Source organism: Triticum urartu, chromosome 3 (genome assembly GCF_003073215.2).
Source record: "Triticum urartu cultivar G1812 chromosome 3, Tu2.1, whole genome shotgun sequence".
Lineage (NCBI taxonomy): Eukaryota > Viridiplantae > Streptophyta > Magnoliopsida > Poales > Poaceae > Triticum > Triticum urartu.
Window position 1 is genome coordinate 66,431,150 of NC_053024.1, and position 7,116 is coordinate 66,438,265.

Consider the following 7,116-nt stretch of genomic DNA (forward strand, 5'->3'; position numbering starts at 1 on the left):
TACTTGTAATGAGTTCTCTCGTTGAGACATTCGAATGTAATAAGTGTGTGATTGCTACTCTGTTAATTAAAATCCTCGAAGTACTGTGTTGTGTCAGCATATACGATCCAGAGATGACACAGAAGCACAGAGACTTGACCAATCTGAGGTCGGGTCGTTACATGACAGATCAAAAAGACTGTAAAAAAATGAAAGTTATTTACCCCAAACGAACTGCTAGGCGAGGCGGAAGGGAGGCAGAGCAGTGGAGGCGGACGGATGGGTCTATTATGATAACACCCCTTAAGAGTCTTATTCTGCTAACACCCGGCTTACTCTGCAAACAGTTTCGCACTGTCCCACACCACTCGACTGAACCGCGTAAAAACAAAAACTCCCAACCCTATCTTCTTCCCTCGACCACAACCTCTGTCTTCTCCCCCGACCACGACCCCCACCTACCCACCACCTTCTACACCGCCCCACCCTACCCACCTTCCCCGGCGGGCCGCCCAACTACGGCGACCCTGGCTGTCTCCCAGCGCACCGCTGCTTCAGCAGCCGCCCCCCTAAACTGCAAACACCCCCAACCCCCTCCCCTCCCCACCCTCCCCCGAACCACGCCTCAGTACCAAACCACGACTCTTCTCCCTGATCCCCCACCACCCCACGCCGCCGCCTCCGAACTGTCGCCCACCGCCCGACTACCACCTTCCACCGTGCCGCCCACCCAAAACCACCACTGCGCCGCCCCTCCCTAGGTCGCTGCCGCCCAGATGACCTCCTTCAGCGCCGTGATGGCCGGATCCACAGTCCCCCGCCCCGGTGACCTCCTTCTGCACTGTGTTGGCCGGATCCAGAGCCCCCCCGGTGACCTTCTTTTGAGCCGCCGCTGCCGGATCCATTCGACCTCCTGATGCGCCGCCGCAGGCCCCTGGCCTCCTACGCTGCCAACCACCAACCGGCGTGTGTTGCTCCCTAGATCCGCCCACCTCCCCTGCCTCAGTCGATCTACAGGGAGGGGTTGATGGCCACGCGCTGCGACAGCCTCCGTCAAGGACAACGACGAAGGGCGCTGGCCGTCCACACGCAGGGCTGCACTGCTTCTTCCTCCACGAGCGTGTGTCACCGGCGGGGGCTGGCCTACGGCGCAGCCATGTCCGGCTCTGACCGCCCCCGTGTATGCTTCTCCTCTCTCTGATGTGGTGCGCTTCGCCTCGACCACAACAGGCGTTTTCCCCTGAGCGGTGGAGTCTGACGGGCCCAACCACGTAACGTGGGTGCCGTGCCAGTGCGGTTCACCGGGGACTCATGGTGCAGTGCACCTCGCCGCATGGTGCGGATCAGAACAGTCCCCCACCAATTATTTTCATGATTTTGCATGTGCAGTTCAGCTAGATCTCACGAGCAGTGCGTTGTGAACCCTGGATGTGGTTCATCCATGGCCACCGCGCGCTGTCGGTGGCGCTGTGACTCCGAGCAGACGGCGGGTGGAGCAGCCCACTACAGCGTGGTATTTCCACCGTGGTGCCCTTCCTCCTCCTATCACTCTTCCTTTCTCTGTGTGGCGCGGGCTGGTGCTGCTCCTTGGAGCCGTTCACTGTGTGGTTTACTGAACAATTTCTCTTTAAGTCCTTGCAGATTGATGCAGATAGGAAATGAGAGTAGAAAATGGATGTGGATGTGGATGAATGCTTGTGTGTAATATGTAGCGTGCAAACAAAAAATGCAGTCCACTCGCCTCGTCATGGCAGTGCATATTCCATTATTAACCCTATTATATATATATATATTATATATATATATATATATAGGAAAATGGCTGTGTACTCCCGCTTTTCATATACCACATAGATAAATTTTTTATACCACTTTATTATTTTTAATATACTTCATTAGTAATTATTAGATACCCAAAATGAGTTCCATGGAAAAAATTCATGTAAGTCTACATATTTTTAAATGTTTACGTATATACTGATGTGTTTGTACGTGAAAAAGTTATATTACAAAAAGTACATCACAGATAATATTTTTTCAACAAAACTCGTATTGGGGTATATTAGAATATTTAATGAAGTATATTGAGAATAATAAAGAGGTATAATTAATGCGTATACAAGGTATATTGAGAATGGGAGTACATACTCTCAGGAGTACAGAATATATATCCGGTCTATTACGACCAAGTGTGCTGCAGTACTCACACGAGTGAACTTCGTGTCGAAAAAACTGCACGCAGTGTTTTTTCGATACTGTTTTCGCTCTAATTTTTGAACCGTTTATTGAAACGAGGCGTATAATATACCGTTGAAAAGCTATTGATTAGGCGCAACTTCTCCATGTTAAACACTTTTTGAGAATTCTCTCGGTTTAAAAGCAGTTTCAAAAATGTGCGGCGGATGACGAGTGGCAGCGAGCGTATTTGCGTGATTTTTTCTAAACCGCTCATCAGAATAAGGCAAATGATACGCCATTTGAAAGATATCGTTGAGGCGCATCTTTTTCATATCTATTATTTTCTCTAATTCGTTACGGTTCAAGAGCAGTTTCGAATTTATTAAATCGTGGAATTCTGTTTTTTTTCAAATTTTTGCTACTGTTTTTGCTTCAGTTTTTTAACCGTTTATCGAAACGAGGCATGTAATATATCGTTGAAAAGCTATGGACAGGGCGCAACTTTCATTTGTTGAAATGTTTTTGAGATTTCTCACGTTTTAAGTTAATTTTGAAAATCATGCGGCGGATAACGAGTGGCAGCGGCCGTTTTTCACGAAATTCGTTTGCTCGCAGGAAACAGGCCCTCGTGGTCAGGTTGATCGTGCTCCGGCGTGGTCAATAACCCCTCGGAAGTTGGTTTAGCGATTGCTAAGGCGCGACGTCTCGCACGTTCGTAGTCGGATCGTCAAGGTCGACTCCCACAGAAAACGATAGCCACCATCTCATCAAAACATCGGGACACCTTTGCCTCTATCACGGTTTGTAAACATTTCGCGAAAACGGCCGCTACCTCTTGTCGTCAGCCATGTGATTTTTAAAATTAACTAAAAACCGTAAGGAATCTCAAAAACATTTCAACATATGAAAGTTGCACCTCGTCCGTAGCTTTCCAACGGCGTATCATATGCTCATTTCGACAAACGGTTAGAAAACTGGAGCAAAAACAATATCAAAAATTTCAAAAATATTGAAAAACAATTCCGCGATTTAGTAAATTTGAAACTGCTCTTAAACCGTAACGAATTAGAGAAAATAATACATATGAAAAAGATGCGCCTCAACGATATCTTTCCAACGATGTATCATTTGCTTCATTCTGACAAGCGGTTTAAAGAAATCATGAAAAAAACGCACGCTGCCACTCGACATGGGCCGCACCATTTTCAAAACAGCTCTTATACCGTGTGGAATCTAGAAAAGTGTTCAACATGTCGAAGTAGCGCCTAATCCATAGATTTTCAACGGTATATTACACGTCTCGTTCCGACTGGCGGTTAAAAAACTAGAGAAAAAAGGTACCAAAAAAACACAGCCTACAGGTTTTTTGCGACGGGAAGTTCACTCGTGTGAATACTGCAGCACACTTGGTTCAAACAATGACATGCACTTGCGTTGAGTATATATATATATATATATATACCTCCTGGGATTAGAATAACTATTTGGACCAACTATTTGGATCACAGCGCCCATATAGAGCGACCGACATGTTCCTGAACTCTAGAATCGGCTGCGACAAAAAAAAGCCACCCCCACGAGGCAAACAGCTCAACCTAGAACCAACCACTCCCCCGATCCCCATCTTCCCTGGATCCAATCGCCGCCGGACCTCCGCCTAAGGCGGGACGCCGCCACCGCATCGCCCACCAGTCCCCTACCACTTCCGCCATCGCCCACCACCGCAGGCACCGCCCCGACCACCTCCGCCGCTGCCCTCCATCTCGACCACCCCTGCTACGCGCGTAGCCGATTCAGCCCATCGACGGCCTTCCTCCCCTGCTTCCACTGTGGCAGTGGCCTCCTTCTGCCCTCAACCGCTGCAGTCGCAACCTGCTCCAGGGTGCCGCCACCGCCGCGACCAGCCCCAAGACGTCGCCGCCAGAGCGACCTGCCCTAGGGCTCCGCCTCCACGACGATCTACGTGATGTTGCTTCGACGCCCGGAGTTGCCCCGCCTCAGGCCGACATCCCACGCGCGCAGCCACTGGCTAGTGCCATGGTCGCGCGCCGCTGGCATCCTCCGTCACACTCGGCACCTCCTGTGCGTTGGAGTGAAGGTCGACTCCTATGCACTCTGCAGTTCAATTTCTACTGATCCGATAGCTCCTAAATCCTTCACGCACTTGTATCCAAAGGTTCCTGCGTGTGTGTTTTGTCCTGCAGAGCATTTTCTTCAGGACAGTGGAGAGCACCCTCACCCTGATCCAATCTGCAGCAGCGCTCGAGTCCTCCCAAAGAAGCGCTGAGCCATTCAAGCACGTAGCCCCGGCCGTTCAACGACGAAGCTACCGACCGTTCGTGAACACAACACCCCGGATCCTGTTGCCCACCATCAAGTTCAACTTCTGTTGAATCCTGTAAAGGGAGACTTATTGTGAGAGCAATTCCCTCTTTAATTTTTTTCGTTTAAAAATTTGTTAGCTACTTCAGCTTCAGCTAGCCTGTGTATGTGGCTACCAAGGTGGCATGCATTCAGCCTGTGTATGTGGCCACATGTCGCGAGTTGCTATCTGACTGAAACGATTTATGTACACTTGGATCTCCATGTACTAAACATGTTAAAAAAGATATCTCATGTATATTCAACCCCCCCTCCCTGTTTGTTTCTTGTTGTATTTCAAGCCGCCACTACTATTGGCATTTTTTGTCTGATGGTCCACGTCTTATAAATATGCACTCTAAAAAAACATAATTTTATGCAATACCAGCAAACAGTAAGTGCAAACATCTCCGTTTACATGCACCTAAAGAAGTATTTATTTTTTAAAGTAATCTGGAAGTTCAAAGATTATAGTCGAGAGAGTTCAGTCAATGGATTTTGGGAAGAATTCATCTTACTGATAAATAATGAATAGAGTAAAAAAATACAAAATAGGTTTGAGGTCAGTACTAAATAGGTTAGGAATTGTTTGGTGTTGGTCGGGTGTTGGTCCATGGGTTGAGCTATGAAGCTAAACTTGTTGTTCTGCCTCTGAATGTCTACCTCTTTCCTGTAGGTGTTGATCATGGTGCTTGTCGCCATTCACGAGGAAAGATAGTCGGTCTTTGAACGGGTGAGTGACCTTGCTGTTGCTGGGATGCTATTCAACATGGGGAATTGCTATCCCTTGAGGTGCAGTGTAGCGAGATATATGCTGCTGCCACTTTTGGATTTATTGTTGAGATGGTCGCTCAAGCTCAATATTGATTAGTCCTTCCCTAGATCTTTCCCTACATGCTTTGTAGGTCATCAGTAAGAACAAAAAGTATGCCTCTAAGTTGTCTGTGTTTATTCCACAAAAGAAATTAGTAGGACTGCACACGGTCGACTATTCTTGACCAGTTTCTATAGTAATTTGTATGGCTGACAATTTTCAGCAGTAATTAACATGGCTGCAGTCAACTGTGTCTGATTTCCAGTAGGCCAACTTGATAATGCTAGTGCAACTCATCTTCAAAAGTGTACATGGACGGAGTGCGAAATTTGTTCCTGTTGTTGTTTTTTAGATAGATCACACTAGAACATTTTGTACGAACCATTTACTCAAGTGAGAGAGATAGGCTTCTTCGTAGTTCATCTATTTCTTGGCAAAAGCAGAAAGTGTAACGACATTTTTCCCTGTGTGAATAAATTTGTGTTCCTATGTGAAGTAATGTTTTGTTCCTGGACCGAGAACATTATGTCCCAGTGTTCATACAATGTTGATCAATGTTCATGGTGCTCCTCTCCATGAACAGCCACTACAGCATCAACGACAACAGCGCAACGCTCCTGGTGCTCCTCTCCCTCTGCTGCCTTGCATGCTGCGAGGCACCGCCTCCTCACTGTAAAAAAGATTTGAGTTAGGAAAAATTCCAGCTCATGAACGAACCTGAAGAAGTTCTAATGCGATGGTGATATTCTCTATAGTTATTTGTTTCTCGTGAATGCATTTGGTTGTGGCTGATGGATATCTATCTTAATACTATATTCTTTGCTTTATGTTAGTGTGACCTGCACCAAGCTCTCTCTATTCTTGTTTTAATCAACTCATTAATGCACATGCTGAGTAATTCTTGCGAATTTGCTGCCTCCTTTTTCAGACTGCAGCCCAACACCAATTCTTCAGTCTGATTTGAATGCCAATTGAATCCGTTAATTAAGTTGTAGCCTTCAAAAAATGTGCTTGGCATTTCTATCGTTTGCGCCATTGATGCTAATGATGGAGAGCTAAGCTCTGCCATGGCTAGACTAATGCTCAAGAGCTAAACACCACACAAGATGCTCCTGTTCACATCTTTGCCCTGAGAACGACAGCAACCTCCGCCGGGGCAGCCACCTCCCCCAATCGCCGCCACGGTCATCGTCTAGCTCAACTGCAGCTCCTCTTTAGGCCCCCGTGCTTTCATCCCCACCCCGCAAGATTCACCATGGCGACCCTCCCTTGCTGGTGTTCTTCCCCATCGACGACCCTTCCCTGCTGCTGTCTCCATCCCCGCTTCATGCCTCACCTGCGGGATGGGCTCTGCAGGGATTTTGGCCGCCGGGTCCGGCCGTTCCTACACCTAGCGTGTCTCTGATGACAATAGATGGATGGGATCAATGGACACAGACGGTGACCACCGGTGCACTTGCAGCCGCGTTTGGACTACAGTGATGACCGAATCAGACCTTCCCCCAGCATCAGCAATCTTCCTTCTCTTCCTGTTCATCAACGCGCGCTGTCCTCCACTTGTGACGCTCCACCCGCTAGTGTTAAAGATAAACAGTATTGTACATGAGAAGTTCATGTATTACTGCCCATGGGAAACTTGCTTATGAGAATTGACCCCAATTTTCCTATTGTTTTTGCAGACCTTGGATTCAAGAGAAAAATGTGTATAAAAAAGGGGTGATTTCGAAAGTTCAGGTGTAACGAACATCGAAGTTCAAACCAAAAAATGTAAACAAAAAATCATG

General features: G+C 47.4%; 1 long non-coding RNA gene across 1 annotated transcript; it reads left to right on the forward strand.

Annotated features, from left to right (window-relative positions):
• The first annotated feature begins 3,645 nt into the window (after nt 1–3,645).
• Nucleotides 3,646–5,596, forward strand: LOC125542906. Its single transcript, XR_007298164.1, has 2 exons — nt 3,646–4,572; nt 5,195–5,596. It is a non-coding gene; the product is annotated as an uncharacterized LOC125542906 (long non-coding RNA).
• The last annotated feature ends 1,520 nt before the right edge of the window (nt 5,597–7,116 follow it).